The sequence below is a fragment of the Rosa chinensis genome, chromosome 2 (genome assembly GCF_002994745.2).
Source record: "Rosa chinensis cultivar Old Blush chromosome 2, RchiOBHm-V2, whole genome shotgun sequence".
NCBI classification, from domain to species: Eukaryota; Viridiplantae; Streptophyta; class Magnoliopsida; order Rosales; family Rosaceae; genus Rosa; species Rosa chinensis.
In genome coordinates, this window is record NC_037089.1 from 77,993,988 (window position 1) to 78,011,577 (window position 17,590).

Genomic DNA, 17,590 nt, shown 5'->3' on the forward strand with positions numbered 1-17,590 from the left:
CTCAATGATATACTTGTAACAAAAGAGCTTTTAACAGAAGTACCACCGAACAAAAGGGCTTTCAACAGAATGCTTCCTGCAAAAGCGCTCCGTAACGAACCCTGACAACGCTGCTGCTGGATTGTTTAGTCAGGAAACTTAGGGTGTGATCCTAAACTTGGGCCTTTCAATAAATTATCTCTAATTAAACCATACTACTTATTATCAAAAAAATCCCCAGGAAAGTTCATTTTCGTAACATATAATTGGTGCAATAATTCCACATGCATTTCTCATTGATCTAATCCTCTCCTGGTTGGATGATTCATAAGTGGTTGTGATAAAACTTCAGGCCCCTGACTTCGAACTGCGTCTACTATTTGGGACCATTAACATTAATTTTCTTGGACCTATACAAAATTTTGCAGGTTCACTTTCTTCTGCGTCGCATCATTGGTGTTGGTACGCACAACTGTCTTAAGCTGATGTGTGTTTATGTCCAAAGGTGTGCTAAAATTATTGCTACGTATTTTCCTACCGATCATCATTCGTTAATCATTCCATTTACGTGTAACGGTTGGAGCCGTTAAATCACAAGCCAAAGATCATTTCTCCGATTCTGTAGGGGTTTGAAATTCATACACCTCACAATATATAGTCCCACAAACGATTTCGGGACTAGATCGCACAGTTATTTTCATGACACAAAGAATTTATCAATTCGCATATACAACTGGCCAGAAGAGGTTCAATGCCATTCTGATCTTGAGACTTTGAGACTACTATGAATCATGGTGCAGGTGGACCATGGTTAAATTGAAAACCGCGCGTTTTGGGCTTAGTGCAGGTAGACCTTGGTTCACAGAAGACTCTTCGCACTCAAACTCTCAAAGCCAGATGACCAAGTATCCAAGGACATCAAGTCATTGATAGAGAGTGAAGAAATGTGCCCCTTTCAAATACTCTTTTACACAAGGTAGGAATGCAAGGGCATCTTTTGTAATGATGATATGAGTGGGCTATACAAGATTTTGTCCTACCCCAGTTGTTTAGGCATCTCTAGGGTCTAGGCTCTACAATATCCTCAATCTTATCTTTGCTCTTAGGGACCCATTTTTTCATACTGGTTCCTACAAAACATCAACCCTAGAATCTTCCTGTTATAATTTTTTTTTGGTGAAAAAAAAAACTAACAAACAAAAATGACAACAAAATCCACACGTCCCACTTGATTTTGATAGCCATTCCTTGGGAGCATGGGGCCTTGATCTGAATGAGCATTAATGCTCACAACCTCTTTACATTTGCAACTTGCAAATATAAGCTAGTCTTGTTCACTAATTTGGGTATTTGCATCACATAGAAAGGACCATCACTTTGCTAAGATGATATTCTGGTGAATCTTAGCCTCTCCAAGGATAATCTAATAGCGACCCCTATTGTTTCTTTCTGGGCATTTCCTGATATTTTCTATTTTTGATATAGTTGTGAAACACGCTTAAAAGGATGTTGAATAGGATGCATGTTGATCTATTTTTGATAACTGACTATATATCTCCATTTAGTAACATGTTTTTTAAATGACAGTTCATGCATGAATTACTTGGTCTTGAGATACAGGAAGAAAGCCACACCTGGTTATTGACTCAGAGATCAGAGATAACACATACGTTGAACTTGCAATGTAGCCAAGGAGAAGTGAATCAAATTCCTCTTCCATCTACTCCGGACAATGTACACTCAGAAAGAACTTGTTCAAGCGTCCAGAACATGTATGCCAAAGTTTCTATAAATTGAATGATGTAATATACAGGAATTGGAAGGTGAACATCAACTCTACTACTTCTGATGATAATCATTATTAGGCAATGGTTGAATTAGATACACAGAGTTCCTCAGAAATACAGCATGGCTAGGACTCAAATGTCAATGAGAATACGGAACTTCACTCGCTTTTTGACACTACCCCATCGGTCATACCCAATACCAATCTTACTATGCATCAACTTCATAGCTAAATCTGCATTGCCTGATTTCCTCAAGGCATTGATTAGAACAGTTCGAATTCTTCCTGGTATTTCCCTACCTCTATCCACAATGCCATCAACCAATTTGCAAGCTTCCTTGACACGACCAGCTTTGCACAACACATTGATCATATCTTCAAAAGCTGTCTCAGTTACCCCCATTGGTGCTAGGTCATCCAAAATCTTGCAGGCCCTGGCTACTTTGCCTGAGAGACAAAGCCCAATTGAGAGAGCTCTGAATGAAGCAGCAGTTGGTGTGATGCCTTTATCGATCATCATGTCCCACAGCTTCAATGCCTCTTCATTCCTATGCTCCTTAAATTGTCCATCAATGAGTATTGTGTATGTATAAACGGTCTGATCACAACCTTCTTTTTCCATTTTCTTAAAGAGTGCTAAAGCTTCATCAGTTTTTCCACATTTTGCTTAGGCATCGATAAGGGCATTATAGCAGTATGAATCCGGTGGACAACCATTTACGATCATCTTTTTGAATACCCTTTCAGCTTCATCAACCCTTCCAGGCTTTCCAAGACCATTGATTAAACTAGAATACAACATAGCATTGTCTGCCATTCTGCTGTTTTGACAAAACTGAAAATACTCCATGGCCTTATCCAATCTCCCACTCTTACATAATCCATTGACAATAACCCCATAAGTAACCCCATCTGGTTCAAGCCCATCGCTCTTCATCCTCTCGAAAAGCTTCATTGCCTCTTCAATGCACCCACATTTTGCATATGAATCGATCAAAGCTGTATAGTTTGCCACATTTGCTTTACAACCCTTCTCAATCATATCTTCAAAAACAGCATACCCAACCATACATTTCCCACCTTTACATAGCCCATTGATGACTAAACTATACGCGTGAGAAGGAATTTCAATCCCCTTCTCTCTCATTTCCTGGTACAGACTCAAACATGAATCGAAATCTCCTTCCGAATAACACCCCTGCACCAAAGTCATATAAGTAATCTTATCAGCCTCCACATTCCTCCCCTCCATATCCCTAAACTTCTCCATTGCCTTCTGGGTTTTCCCTGCCCTACAATACCCTTTAATCATTGTATTATAAGTCACAATGTCAGGCACAATCTTCCCACCTCGAAAACCCGCTCCGCGGATTCAATAAACATCGAGTTCACCAATCCATTCACCAAAAAGTTATAAGTATACAAACTAGGCTCAATCCCATTCTCCTTCATCCCACGCCAAACCCACAACAACTCCTCAACCATTCCAAGACAGCCAAAACTCCTAATCAAACAATTCGCCGCATTCGAATTCATCAAAAAGTTCATCTTTTTAAGCTCAACAACAACACATGTAATCCTACCCAAATCACCACACAAACACAAAAGCTCAATCAAAGACACATAGCATTCAAGCTTATGATGATACTTCTTTTGCTTGCTTACCGGCCCAGGAGAAAAACCGGAGAGCAGTCTCGGGCTTTCCTCGGAGATCATCAGATTTCAACACATATGCAACGTGCTTGATCAGGAATTTGTGGCAGTAAGAGTCTAAGTTGGGTTCCATCTGCGGAGACCCGTCTAAAAGATTGAGAATTTGGGCGACCCATGGAGATGGGTCGAAGCGTTGTGGGCTCGAGACTATGTCAGAGACGTCATTGAAAGGCTCTACGCATTCTGGTGGAGGAAGAGAGTTGGTGACGACGACCCACCTGGAATTTGAGCTGAAAGCTGACGTGGACTGAAAGTTTGAGGCTTTTGATGAAGACCCACCATTGTAGTAGGAAGGAGGAGGCCATGGGTTGCTGAAGAAGCCCCGAGTCTGAGTAGGCTTCTTCTCATCACGGTTTACTGCCTATGAATTGCCGGGAAGGTTTACTTACTGGAATTCTCTATATTTTGTACCAAGCACGTATCGGGCGTGAAAGGTCCCATGGTCTAGTGGTTAGGACATTGGACTCTGAATCCAGTAACCCGAGTTCAAATCTCGGTGGGACCTTTTTTTTTCTTATTTTTTTTTTTCCCATTCTCTAGATTTTTTTAATTTTTTTTTTAAATTATCACAATTTACTCGGTTTCCATCTGTAGCGCGGGCTTCGGTTGGGTTGGGCCGGTTTTTATTATAAATTTCAAGATCCAAGCCCGTCCATATAAATAGGGCTTTGCGGGCTTTTTCAGGCTGGGCCGGTTAGCCCTCATTTATCTTGGCTGGGCTGCACCAGGCCTATATTTTCTAGTTCCAAATAATAAATATTTTAATTTTTTACCTAAATAAGTTAATTAGGATTCTTGAATTATTTAATTTCAGGGAAGAACATGCACATGCATATACATATGTGTGTGTGTGCGCCCGCGCGCTTTTAGTGAGGGATCCATTTTAAGAGATCGCTCATTATACCCACTTTTGGATCACATATTCACATCTTAACCGTTTAATTTTTAGGTATATATGAGTATATCATCTCTGTAAATTTTCAGCCAAATTGATAATCATTAAGGGATTCATAACTGCGATTTACAATTATAAACACGAACGGCTCATGTTGGATAGATTCTGTTCGTCCATTAATTCAGTGGGACATTTTCTTTTCCTATTCTATAGTTTTTCTTTTTTTCAAATTATCACAATTTACTCGGTTTCCATCCGTAGCGGGCTTTGATTGGGCCGGGCCTTGCAATGTTTTTACATAATGATGGGTCGAGATTTATTATAAATTTCAAGATCTAAGCCTGCCCATATAAACCAGACATTTTCTGGCCGGGCCGGTTAGCCCTCGTTTATCTAGGGAAGAACATGCGCATGCATATACATGTGTGTGTGTGTGTGCTTCTATTGAGGGATCCATTTTTTTGGCCATTTTAAGGGATCGCTCATTAGACCCACTTTTCGATCACATATTCACATATTAACCGTTTAATTTTTAGGTATATATGAGTTGATCATCTATGTAAATTTTCAGCCAAATTGATAATCATTAAGACATTTATAATTGCGATTTACAATTATAAACACGAACGGTTCAGGTTGGACAGATTTCATTCGTCCATTGATTTAATCTAGTTCGATACCTATTAGATCACCAATTTGGCTGAAAATTTATAGAAATGATCTACACATTAGGACCTAAAAACTGGACGGTCGAGATGCGAAATACAATGGAAAAGTGGGTCCCACAAGAGATCTCTTTAAATGGCCAAAAAAAGAAATCCCTTAATGGAAGGGCCATATATATATATATATATATATATGTATATGCATTTGTTGTATAATATATAATTTATATATGTGGTGTGTGTATATATATATATATATATAGAGTATATATAATTAACTACACATATATAGTATAGTATTTAATTTACGGGTTTACGGGCCGGGCTTCAAATCCCTAAACCAAGCCTGGCCCTATACTCACCTGGCCGGGCCTTTTGCATGCTTTTATGTGGGTCGGGCTTTTACACGTTGGGTTTGCGGGCCTCCATCGGACCATTTGATCCGCGAGCCAAATGATGAGGCTTAGTTTCCACACAAGTTTCCATTTTTTTTTTTGGACAATAGTTTAATTTGTTTTCTATAATTCCCTTTTTTGCAATTCTATTTTCGGGTTGGGCCAAAAATAAGATTATTTTGGAGTATTTAAAAAAGTAATGGATCGAGTTTGAATCTTTTCATAAGCATTTGACTCTAGAGGCTTTTGTTAGCCAAATAGGCACTCTCAAGTATAAGGGGTACAAGTAATAGTATAGGGATTTAAGAAAGGTTGTCGAACTCACGAGGATTGGATTCCTTTCACTAGCTAGGTTGTGAGCCTAAGGAGAGCTAGAATATGCAAATGTACAATCACAAATGTAAATTCATAAGGAAATCTAGGCTCATGTTGAGTATGTACAAAATGGAGTAGTGATTTGATTTTGGTTTTTAAAGATATTTTTGAATTGAAAACAACTAGATGCTCAGATGTAAACTAAATTAGTTTAAACTAAACTAGTGATCAAATGGAAGAAAGTTATGATTTAGAATGTCTATCACTAACCTCCCTTGCAAATATTGATGTATTTCAATATGAATGATGCTAAATCAATTAACCAATTTCTCTCCTTGCATCTCTCTCGGGTATAATAAGGGACATACTTCTTTTATGATATTAAGCAACCCCTCTTGGGTGTAGTACTTAACTACTTAAGTCATGCATTTCAATCCAGTTAGGTATCTAATGCATTACCCTAACTCCATAAAGTTTGGAGATAAAGAAATCATGTAAACCAACCAATCTTATCTCTAAGTGATTGTAATTCACAACCCCTACATGCACATCTAGTGTGCTTTCATGTTTTAACATTCAAAGGTTACCAAGCTTTAAACATTATATCATGACATAGCAAACACACATACTCAAAGTGGTAAAGTCTAAGCATATGCATTCAAATTTTGAACTAACATGTACGCATATTAATTGCATCACATAATATTATAACATCAATCCATACAAGATTGGCTAGGACTTTCAACCCTAGCCCCAACGAAGTACTACTCGCTTATAATTACATATACTAACTTCATAATCAAATTAAACACTAAAATATAATCTAGAGTAAATAAAGGGATAAAGTTTGCTTAGTGGTGTGTTGGTTGGTCCCCAAGCTCACGTCTTGGTGGTGATGGTGGTGGTGGTGATTCCCTCTCCTTCTTGCTCTTGAATATTTGATGATAAAAGATAGTGAAGCTTGTATTATTTATTGTGCGAATAAGTGGAGTAGATGGAGAAAATGATGATAGAAAAGAGAGTGGAGAAATGTTGTAGTAGTGGCGGTGTTAATGGAGGTAGAGGATAAGAAATGGAGGTGGTGATGGAAGAGATAGAGTAGTATGCATAGTATGAGTTTGGATTTTGGGAGGTGGAGATGGAGGTTTTGTGGTGGAGATAGAGAGAAAAAAGTTGTAATAGGGTGGTATGAGTGATGGTTGAAGAGTGTAATGAAAGAATGCTTATATAGATAAGAGAGAGAGGTGTAAAATGATGAAGAAAGAAAAAGGGAGCAGCTAGCTTCATGAATGGAGCTAAAAAGAGAGTGTTGGAGTGGTAATAGATCCAAAAAACAAGGGAAAATGGTATGAAAGAGATGGAGTTAAAAAACGAAAGAGATGGAGTTAAAAAAGAGAGTAGAGTAGAAAATATGGTTAAGGGAGAAGAGAGGAGCAGCTAGCTCTCTTTATTGTGGATGGGATGCATGAAAATGAAGAGTGTTGGAGTGGTTTTGGGTCACCAAAGTCAAGGTGACAAGCATGGGAGAGAAAGTGCATAGGGATGCCTATTATCCAAAAGATAATTTGATGGATTAATCTTGCCATAATCTTGTAGGATTCTTCTGAGATTCTCCTTGATAATTGCAGCATCATATACCTCCCAAAAATGCACAAGAAATCCACCCAAAGAAGATTTTATGCCAAACTGCCATGTTTTGACTAGGATACGTTTTCTTTCTCTAAAACTTCCTTCTTGGACAAGGATTGATTTGATATTGTCGTGATTCTGGATGGTTCTTGACTTATCCATGATCTATGACATCATATCTTCAATAATTATCAATAACCTTCTAGAAAAAACTACAAGTAAGTCATCGAAAAAGATCTCGCAAAAAGCTTCGTGAAAAGTTGATAGCTTCTGCCTTACTGGCCGAGAAACCTATTTTGCACTTGATTTCCTGCTGTCTCGTTCATGATTCTGACTAGTTATTTGGCTCATGTTGAAGTAAAACATCATATATTTATGAATATTGGCCCTTTATGTAAAGATGTAGTTGGAAGAATGCAAGAAATGCTCTCCGAAACTGTTCCTGAAAATCTGATTCTGAAATTGCAATTTTCTGCTTTGCAGCAACTCTTTGCATAACGATTTTCGTGGACTTCCCTTGTAATTTTCGGCCAAAAGAGTGATCAATCTTAGTCCTTTGCATTAGTACTTCATGGTCCATGGCTTTATTGCTCCATTTAAACTCCTATTTTTCTGGGATTGCTTCACGAAATATTTGTGCTGCCAAAAGTGGTTGTACATGGAAAATTTGCTGGAATTTCACTTTTTCTCCTCTTGTCAAGATTTTCTACAAAACAAGAAATTAGATTAGTCAACACTAAATTGAACTTTGAGAACAAGTTATTTTCATGTTTTAGGGCACAAATATATATATGAATGATGATCCAACAACTATCCAACCTAGATCTTTTTTTTCAAAATTACCACAATTTACTTGGATTCCACATAGGTTTTCATTTGTTTTATGTTTTTTTTTTTTGACAATAATTTCATTTGTTTTCCATAATTCCCTTTTTTGCGATTCTATTTTCGGATTGGGTCAAAAATAAGATTATTTTGGAGTATTTAAAAAAGTAATGAATCAAGTTTGAATCTTTCATAGGCCTTTGACTCTAGAGGCTATCCAACCTAGAGTCACGCCTGTTATGAACGCTCAATTGTGTAAACAGTATAGTGAGGGGGAAATGCGTTGTGCACTCTTTCAAATGTATCCAACCAAGTCCCTTAGACCGGATGAGATGCCTCCTCTCTTCTTTAAGCATTACTGGGAGATCATTGGGAAAGATGTGACAAAGGCGGTTCAAATTTTTTTACATACGGGCACACTTTTGAAACAAGTATACTTTACACATATTTGTTTGATCCTTAAAGTTACAAACCCTGAACATATGTCATATTTGAGGCCGATTGCTCTATGTAACGTTATTTACAAGATATGCTCGAAGACGATTGCTAACAGGTTGAAGCTTGTATGACCAGAAATTATCTCACCTTTTCAGAGTGCATTTAACCCAGGAAGTCTGATTACGGATAATATTCTGGTTGCCAATGAGATTGCTCATTTTGTGCACAATAAAAGGGATGGGCATGATGGGTCCATGGCATTGAAATTGGATTTCAGCAAGGCCTATGATAGAATGAAATGGTTGTTTATGTGAAAGGTGATGGAGAGACTTGGTTTTGCTCGAGGTTGGTTTGAGATGTTATGCAATATTAATGTGTCTGTTCTTTGAGATTCTCATTTTTGATAAGGGGTAAGCCCAGGGGAATGGTGATTCCTAGTAGAGGATTGCGACAGGGTGATCCCTTGTCACCTTATCTTTTCTTGATTGGGGCAGAAAGATTTTCGGTATTATTGCAACAGAAGAAAGTTTTTGGTCTCCTGCCGGGTATTGCGGTATGTCATAAAGCTCCTTAAGTAAACCATCTACTTTTTGCGTATGATCGTATGATGTATGCTTGATGCGCCTAAAAGCAAGCGCATAATTTAACCCTGAAAATATCGTTAGTAGTATAAGCAAATAGGGATCGTTCTATCCGGGGATTGAGGGTACACTTGTAATTGTGAAACAAATAAAGAAAAGTATTATTTACAAAAATAAAATAAAGAATATAAATATATACAATTGTATAAACAAATAAAGAATTAAAATAATAAAGTATTATTTACAAAAATAAAATAAAGAATAAATATATACAAGTAAACACAAATAAGGGGGGGATTAGGATTCTTAAAATTAAAATTAAAATAAATAAAATAAAGAAAACGTAAAAACATATATACAAGGGTGGAACGCAAGGAACAAAGATCGAAACAAATTCCATGTAATCAAATTCGATTCAAACCCTATAATTGTTCTTCCAAGTCATGAGAGAGAAGTTGATCAAGTGAAACATTCGAAAGCAAATGATTTCCCATATTTTACTTTTCAATGCTAATTAACCTAAGCGAAAGCACCTAGATTAATCCTATCAAACATGCAATCAAGCCCTAGAAAGCTAGTATCATGACATGTTCAACGCATTAGACATAGAGAAAGGCTATCAACTCAAGTGTACAACTTAGTTATGGAAAAGTCCACCTAATTGCAATCCTCTTCAATTAAATTCGATTCTTGTCCAGAACCTTTACTACTTTTGATTCAAGTTACACAAAACGAAAAGTCGATTTCATGTTCTTAAGCCTAGCACCAATTACATGCAAATCCTATAAGTGTCGACCCAAATAAGATAAACATATAAAAGTTTTCTGTAAAGCAAATTTAATCGAACAAACTCACATAAGCGACTTAGAATCACAATTATAGAATTCGAAAACTTTATTTAAACATAGAAATTGGGCTTAAACTTTGCCCTAAACATTATTGTTAACTAGAAACAAGTTCATACGAAATCAAACAAGGAAACCAAAAAGGTTACAAGGAAAATGAACGAATTACACCGTGAGTGGAGATGGAGATGGAGATGGAGAGCTAGATGGTTGGATCTTGAATCTTGGAAGCAAGCCTTCAAGGTGGATGATGGAGGATATGATCTTCACGGCTCCTTCTTCTTCTTCCTCTCCTTGCTTGAAAATGCAGAACTTTGCAACTAGAGAATGGAGAAGGAAAATGGAAAGGAAATGGAGAGACAAAGAAGATGAGATGGATGAAGGAATTGGTGACTAAGGAAAATGGAGAGGAAATGGTGAGACAAGGAGATGAAATGGATGAAGGAATGTGTGGGAAAATGAAAACTAAGGAAAATGGAGAGGAAATGGTGAGACAAGGAGATGAAATGGATGAAGGAATGTGTTTTAGAATGAGAGGAGAAGGTGTTTATATAGGGAAGAAAAAGAAGAGTGAAATGATGAGTGGAAGAAAAATAATGAAAGTGGAGTATGAAAGTGATTTGTAAAATATGGAAAAGAAAGAGAAATGATGAAATGAAAGCAAAGCATGAAGGTGCAGCAACATGGAAGTGATGATGATCTATTAAAGAGATTGTAGAAAAAATATATCCAAGGAAAAAGAGAAAAGCATCTAGCTTTCTTCATGTGGGTGGGAAACATGAATATGTGGTGTTGAGCTGTTTTCAGGTCAGTTTCTTCCCCTTTATTCCTTCAATTATTTCTCCAACAAGACTTCATTATATGCCTTTGACTTCTTCATATGAAATGTTCCACTATGAGTGTAGATCATCCTGACAAATTTTCAGAGCTTCGATCCATGTGGTTGGGCGGAAAATGCTGCTGGACCTCTTACAGGTCCAGTTTTCCGGTTTTGCTTCTGTAGAAAATTGGGCTGATTGTTTGAAGGCCTTCCACTCATATTTTTCTCTGGCACTCTTCATAAGAAATGATCCTTTGGGTGTCTAGAATGGATCTGGAAGGTTTCAGCTCATTTGAAGTTCATTTGGTCAGGCGGCCGCTCCTTCTTCCTTGCTTGGCTCTGATTCTCCTAGCCGGAGTAAGAAAATATTCAAGGTTGACTTTTTAGTGCATTTTCATTCTTCTCCATCATTTCTAGGTAATTATAGACCTAACGCTCATTTCACCTTCATTTACTCCAATGTACCTAAAAATAGAAATTTTATTAAAATCGATTCAGTTAAGGAATTAACTAAGCAAAATGTGAGGAATTAACTATTAAAATATCACATTAAAATGCTCCTATCAATGCTCAAAGTTCTCTTGAGGCATATTATGAAATTCAAGATGTTCTTGAGACTTTTGGGAGAGCATTAGGCCAACTGGTCAATTTTAATAGTGTTTAGTGGTCTTTAGTAAAAATGTACAAGTTGAGTTACAAGAAGATAATGCCTCTTTGATGGGGGTGGAAATTGTGGAATCACATGAAAAATATAGGGCTTCCAACCTATGTGGGGAGAGAGCAAAAGGTGACATTTCAGTATATAAAAGACAATTTGGCCAGAAAGTTAAAGAATTGCAAGGGAAGTTGTTGAGTGGTGCAAGAAAGAATATTTTGATTAAGGTGGTGGCTCACGCTCTTCCTGTAAGGCCCCGTACCTTAATATTTTTATGAAGTACGTTTTTATCGGTTTTGACCGAGGAGTTGACTTTCTATTTTGTCTGTTAAGTTGGAATTTTCCTTGAGAATGTCGTAAAATACGAAAAATCGAGTTTGTGGACACGTAGTTTGTTTAAATCGGATTTTCTTTGGGAAAGATATCACCAAATTGGAAATTACTATTTTGGGTAAAGGTTTTTAAATGAGTTTCTTTTGTTGGGAAGAGACAGAAAGTCACAGATTGAAGAAAAATCGGGACAAGCCTGAGCTCTCCCTTCCCCTTTCCTTTTCTTTCGCCGCCGGCCTTCTTCCACCAAAATTGACGTCATCTGGCCACCCTAGTGCGCACCACTCACCATGGCATGATCCTTCCTCCCTCCTTTTCCTAGATATGTAAGTTTTTCACCTTGGGTATCATTGATTGTTGAGTTTCGAAGAGAATTGCAGAAATGGGAAAAATTGGATTTTTGCTTTGATGTCCGGTTTCCAGCGATTTCCGGCTGGATTCTTTGGGGGTTTTGGTTGTTGGGGAAGTGCTGAACGTGTTCCTAACCTTGCTGCAGCTCGTTTTGATCGGTGGAGGAAGATTTGAAGGTGTTTGAGACTGTGAACAGTAACTCTCGAATTCTTGGGTTCTTGTTTGATTTTTCTGGATATTTCTACTTGAATTTGGTTGTTGTTGCAGGTATAGGAACTGTTAGTTGTAATCTATGAATATTTGTGTTAGATTTAAGGTTGTTGGTTAATGAGTGTCCTTGGAGTTTTGATGTTGGTTGTGGTTCTAAGGAGGTTAAGATTATTATCTTGGGTTGAGAACTTGTTGTCATGTTTTTAGTGTTGAGTTGAGAGTGTTGAGAGGTTAGAGAAGTATATTGGGTTTCGAATGTCAAAGAGAAATTGGAATTTTGGATGTTTTGAATTTTATAGTTGATGAATCTTTTGGCTAAATCTCTTGATAGATTACTATTAATGTTATTGCGAAATTGTTCTATTTTGTTTAGGAGTTTGGAGTTGAGTTTGTGGTTTGGAAAAGAAAAAATTAGAGAGGATTTGAAATTTAGAGATGGATTGGTGAATGGAAATAGGGGAAGTTAATAAGGAATTTGGAAATTTTGGAAAGGATGTTATGTTTAATTTGGTGATCAATTATGGTCAAGGAATCGAGTTTAAATTGATTAGATTATCGAACGATCCTTGTGAAGGTGAAGGTTAAAGATTAAGCGTGGACGTTAAATTGTAAGGAAATTTCCGTATTCAAGAATGTAAATTTCAAGTTGAAGAGTGAGTTTTGTTTTATAGAATGAATACTAATTTTCTCAAAGGAAGGAGTTTTGATCTTGAGATTGTTTCCGCTTTAAGGTTAATTATTATGTCCATTTATTACAGGACGTACTGAGCCCTCGAGCGAGGAGGACACGGGCATGCAGCAGGTTTAGCTACGGGACTACTTGTGAGTGGACCTTTATTTTTATTTAAATAATGCATGCAGCATGGTATTAAGTTTTGAAATGGATTGTTATTTGAGTAAATGTGATTTTATGGAAAGAAAATGATTTAAAAAGGAAGCAGTTGACAAGGAGGCCAGCTTGGCGCATGCGTATCTTACCTAGTTGGCAGTCCCTTCTAGGTAATAGCCTGGTTGGCAGTCCCTTCCAGACTACAACTAGGTTGGCAGTCCCATCCGAAGCGTCATCTGGTTGGCAGTCCCTTCCAGATGACATGAGGTAGTAGTCGGCAGTCCCGTCTACTACCCGTGGCTAGTTGGCAGTCCTAACTAACCACCGCCTCCTATTCCGGTTGGCAGTCCCTTCCGATGCGTCATCTGGGTGGCAGTCCCTCCCAGATGGCATGAGATGCCTAGGAAGCAGTCCTTCCTAGTCATCAAATGAGTTTTCTTGGAAAAAGGATTGAGTTGGAATTTCATGGAGTCTCGCTGCATGATGGTTTTGTTAAAAAGAGAAATGGGGAAGCATTCCATTAATTGTTTCAGATTTTGTTTCGGTTTCGTCCACTCACTCTAATGAATTTTTATATGTTTTCCCCTGGGCCCTTCGTTTTCAAATGCCCAGATTTCAGATTTGCCGAGATCGCGTCTAGGCTCTAGAGACTTTGGAATCAGCGCTTCCATTTTTGTCCGTAGGTTATTACTTAACCTACCTTGTATGATATCGGCTTAGTTATTAGTGTTACTCTGATAACCGTTTTAATTTGATGGATGTTGTTGTTAGGATTGTTGTTGCTTACGGAGGTTATGTTGGGATTTGAACTTTCCGAATGTAATATATGTGCTTGGATTGTAAATATGGTATTGTAGGTTGAGTAGAAGTTAAAGTTTTAATCATGTCCAGGTTTGTGAATTTTTGGGTAGCCCATGTTTATGGGAGGTTCTGCCAAATTTTCGGTAGGATTTCGCTTAACGTGGGCCCCGCAGGCTCGTATCCAGGTATTTGGGGTGATTCCTGGGTCGGGTCCTGTCACTTCCAACCTATGCAACGAGTGTCTTCCAATTAACAAAAAAAATTTGTGAAGATTTAGAGCAGATTGTGCAAGATTTTGGTGGGGAAGCAAGGAAGATAAGAGAAAAATACATTGGACAGCTTGGGAGGCTTTTTGTTTTTCTAAAGAATAGGGTGGACTAGGGTTTCGAAAGCTTTCTGATTTTAACTTGGCTATGCTTTCCAAGCAAGCTTGGAGGATTGTTTGAAACCCTACATCACTTATTGCTAGAGTTCATAAAGCTCAGTATTTTCTTGATGAATCTTTTTGGCAAGTTGCTGGTCATAGCTCATCATCGTATTCCTGGCGTAGTACTTTTTCTACAAGAGATTTCGTAAATGCAGGGTTTTATTGGCAGATTGGTACGGGGACTTTTATGAAGGTTTGAATTGATGCATAGGTTCCCGACTTGCCTGGCTTGATGCCTAGTAAGGGGCCTTTGAGTGATGAAAATATGACAGTGTGACTTGATGCATGCACAAGGGTTTTGGGATGAAGAAAAAGTTTGAAATTTGTTCAATGAAGTTGAAGCAGAGGCCGTGTTGGCTGTGCCTTTAATTAGTCATGCGGTGATGGAAAGGTTGGTCTGGAGGTAGGAGAAAAAGGGAGGATTTTCAGTTAAAACAACCTACATGTTTAGTTTTAGTTCATCTGTGTAGATACCTCTACTAGCAAGGCTAGTTTGCTACCTCACCAAGCATAAACAACACCCTCATGGGATCCAACCGCTACTTGCATCATGTAGCCCTATGTTCAAGCTACGCTACGGTATCCGGAAGTCGCAAATCCGTCGCCGGGAAGCCACCTTTCCGGCCTTGCCAACATGCCCTCACAAATAGGCTTTCTAGACTAGAAATGGTGGTTGCTTGTCCCACATCGAAAACAATGTAAAGGAGAAGCATTCCTTCACCTATAAAAGGAATGCCTAATCCCACTTAAATGGAATCCCATTACATCTCTTGTAATCTTGTTAGGCCGCAAGGCTTGACACACTAGTGCACATTCAAGTGGACGTAGTTTCCCGCTAAGGCGGGAAACGAACCACTATACGTCTCGTGTCAATCTCTCTCTCTCATTCTTTACGTTAATTAGATCCCCAACGGATCCAAACGTTAACATTGGCGCTGTCTGTGGGAAGCAGACACACAAAGGCTTCGTCACCTACCACGAACTTTGACCCATCTGGGCGATCAACACTCGGTCAACGCCAGTCAAGGCTGGTCAACGCCCAACTCAAAAAAGTCAACGCTAGCAAAAAAAAAAAATTTGCAGGTGCCAATTTACTCTGGACACCCATTCCATCTGCAATCGTCACCTCCGCTCCGCTGGACTAGGCTCCGCTCCGCCAGCCTTCGCTGAGTTCCAGGATCACCGCTAGCCACTTCTGCCGGCAGCCTCCGCCAGGCAACACAGCTGGACTATCTCCGTCAAGCAACCACTGCTAGGCTACACCGCCCAACTTCCTCAGCTGGGAACCAAGTGGAACCACCGCCCAACTCAACGGCTCAGCTAAGCCCATCAGCGGCACTTTCTTCCGCTGATCTCCATGAGCGGCAATTTCTTCCGCTGAGCTCTACCCGTAGCACTTTCTTCCGCTGAGCTCCATGAGCATCTCCAATGACACCGCTAGCCTCCACCAGCGGCAAACCCAACTGGCGGACACTCACCGCTGGCATCACCGCTGAACACACCGCTACAGCCCACCGCCGGCCAAGTTCCGCTCAGCAAGCTTCACGGCCACCGCCAGCAGGCCTACCGCCGAGCTAGCTTTGCTAGCCAAGGCTTCACCGCTCCGCTAGGCACTGCCAGCAAGCTTGACTGCTACCACCAGTAGGCCATCCCCCGCCGGAAACGGACCGCTAGCAACCCCCGCCGGAAAATCTTCCGCCACACTGTACACTGCCACTTTCAACCGCTAGACTAGGCTACCGCTGACCAAAATTTCTTCCGCTAGTCGTACGCCGCTAGCACACCAAAGCGCCAGCAGCACCAGCAGCCTCCATAGGCCATCACCTCTAGCCAGCCCCGCTAACCTCAGCGGCTCCGCCAAGCACTGTCAGCGGCAACTCTCTTCCGCCAGGTTCCATTCTGGCAATCAGTCTCTTGAACAAATCAACTCACCCAGGGGAGCTTAGTCATCATCAGCACCCAAAAGATTACTCTGGCACCCAAAAGATCACGTTAACAATCTGTGAACAGTCCTCCAATTTTGGAGGCTACCAATTCTAACTTTTGGAAGAAAATTTGGCAAGCCAATATACCAAGTACAGAAAGGGTAAATGTTTGGAAAATTTGCCACAACATTTTACCTAGTATGGAGAGGCTGGTTTCTAAACAGGTGGTACTTGAGTCGCAAGTTTGTGTGTTGTGCACAGGAGCCACGGAGATGAAATTGCATCTCTGTCGTGATTGCATTTTCTCAAGGGAGGTGATCAATTCTAATTCAGTTCTAGCTTAAATATTTTTCACAATTGAGACAGATGGCATGACGGTTTTGGAATGCCTGCTTTACTGCTTTGAAAGGTTAAATTTGAACCATTTTGGTAGTTTAATTTTCTTACTATGGGGAGTGTGGAGAGAAAGAAATTGTAGAGTGTGGGAGAGTAAGGTTATGAGGGCTAGTGATGTGACTTTTATGTCTACTTCTAGACTTCAAAATTTAATTTATTATAACTCTAGTAGTCAAGGTGGAGCATCCAGGGTGCAAGAGTTGTAATCTGGAAGTGTCCTCCAGTGGGGTGTGTTAAATTAAATATTGATGGTGCCTTTGTCAAGGAGACTGGAGCAAGAGGAGTGGGTTTGGTACTGCGTGATTCTTTTAGGCAGTTCTTGATTGGGAAAGGAAAGCAAATGTTTGGTTTGCTTTCAGCTGAACATGCTGAATTGCTGGCTTGTTAGAAGCTTTTCAGCTCATTGTTGAATACTCTTTGCAACATATTATAGTGGAAACTGATGCTCTCACTATTAAGCAACAGTTGACCGGGACGGGAAACAACTTGTCTTTGCTTGGTAGGATCTATGATGACTTGGGGTTCTTGCTTAAGGAGTTGCCAAATGTCCGTTTGGTTCACACAAGGAGGGAGAAAAACAAGGCTGCTCATCTAATTGTAGCATAGGCTTTTTCTACAGGCCTTACTATTTTATGTTCAGGAGTTCCTTCTTATCTTGCTTCTGCTATAACCTCTGAATCCTGTAATCACTAGTTCTTTTTGCTTCAATAAAAATTGACATCATTCATCTAAAAAAAAAACAACAAAAAACAAAACACAACAACATCAAATACATACGAA

The 17,590-nt window shown here is 39.3% G+C and overlaps 1 non-coding gene and 1 pseudogene across 1 annotated transcript; one reads left to right on the top strand and one right to left on the bottom strand.

Annotated features, from left to right (window-relative positions):
• Positions 1-1,678: 1,678 nt before the first annotated feature.
• Positions 1,679-15,976, bottom strand: LOC112185075 (annotated as a pseudogene).
• TRNAQ-CUG lies at positions 3,912-3,983 on the top strand. The gene has a single exon. It is a non-coding gene; the product is annotated as a tRNA-Gln (tRNA).
• Positions 15,977-17,590: the final 1,614 nt, after the last annotated feature.